This window comes from Oryctolagus cuniculus, chromosome 5 (genome assembly GCF_051225735.1).
Source record: "Oryctolagus cuniculus isolate XC-2025 breed Fujian yellow rabbit chromosome 5, ASM5122573v1, whole genome shotgun sequence".
NCBI lineage: Eukaryota > Metazoa > Chordata > Mammalia > Lagomorpha > Leporidae > Oryctolagus > Oryctolagus cuniculus.
Genome location: NC_142871.1, coordinates 153,379,278 through 153,380,632, shown reverse-complemented (window position 1 = coordinate 153,380,632; position 1,355 = coordinate 153,379,278). Strand labels below are relative to the sequence as shown.

Below are 1,355 nucleotides of genomic sequence, written 5' to 3'. Positions count from 1 at the left end.
CCCGGGAAGTCTCACAACATGTCCCCAGGTAGCATCACTCACCCAGCAGAGTCCTTGTCGCATCTTATTTTAATTATAGTTCTGCACATGTATTTCTATCTGAATATAACCTCCAAGAAGGTGGTAACCATCTTTTCTTTTAGTTCAGTTCATAACAAATAGCCTGACATGAAATGGGTGTGTAATACCAATATCATTTCTTAATAAGAGAACAAATCCACTTTTATTTGTTTTTTAATAGTTTAAATCCTTGAGGGGTACAGCATCACACAGATTCTGTGTCCAGAGGCCTTCACAGAAAGATTGCTTCGGAGTTTGGCATGAACCATGCTTCTGTTGACATAAGCATGAGTTACCTTTTCCCAGATTTCTCTGGTTTTGTTGTTTGCCTCTAGGAGTCACTGCGTTGTTCTTTGCTTTGTACACATGAGCATATCTCTTGCCCAAACAGAATTCAGTTTTATCTCAAGCATAAACATCTTTCATTTTAACAGGTACTGAGTGCTTCCATTGGTTCCAGAGACCCCGCTGATGACCAGCAAGGATGGTCCCACACCACAGTCTTCCAGACATAGCCGCCTTCTAGAAGTCCTGTTCCCTTCCTGCAGGCCTCCAAGCTCTGAGAGGGCAGAAAAGATGTGATAAGGATACTTTGAATGGGAATAACTGAATGAGTATTTCAAGATTCCCTGAAGCTCCCAAAATGTTATAATACAAAAGAAAAATGAATCTAAAACACTTGCCTCAAATTTTGTCTACACCATGGTTTCAAATCAAAATTTTTCAAAGGTAGAGTAAGAAAACCAACATGAGAAATCCATTTGGTTGAAAATTCTTAGTGTATTAGGGTGATAAATACTGGGCAGTTTTTCCTGTTTCCCAAAATGTGTTTTAAATAACAATAAAATAATCAGTACATGCACATGAGTTTTTTATAAACTATTTTACTATTTAAGATTTTTGATTAATATGCAACACTTATCTACATCTATGGGTATAGTGCAATACTTCAACACATTTACATAGCATAAACTGATCAAGAAAGGCAACCAGCCTTCCCATCTCCTTATCTTCTTGTGTTTGTAGTCCTCCAGCTCATCACGCAGTATAGAATATAATGTAGTGAACTGTAGTCACCTCTCTGTGCCATGGTGCAGTGGAACTGGTTCTATCCCACTGGGTTTGTTCCCATTTTCTGGCCTCCCCCTATCTTCCCTCCCCCACCCTTCTCTGCCTGCAGTATCACTATTCTAAGTTCAACTGTTTTTTAACTTCTATATATGTCTTCCTGTGTGTGGCTTATTTCACTTAACATAATGATATCCAGTTCTATCCATTTAGCTGTAAATGTCAGG

The 1,355-nt window shown here is 38.6% G+C and overlaps 1 pseudogene; it reads right to left on the bottom strand.

Annotated features, from left to right (window-relative positions):
• Nucleotides 1-242: 242 nt before the first annotated feature.
• LOC149126799 (large ribosomal subunit protein eL33 pseudogene) lies at nucleotides 243-573 on the bottom strand (annotated as a pseudogene).
• Nucleotides 574-1,355: the final 782 nt, after the last annotated feature.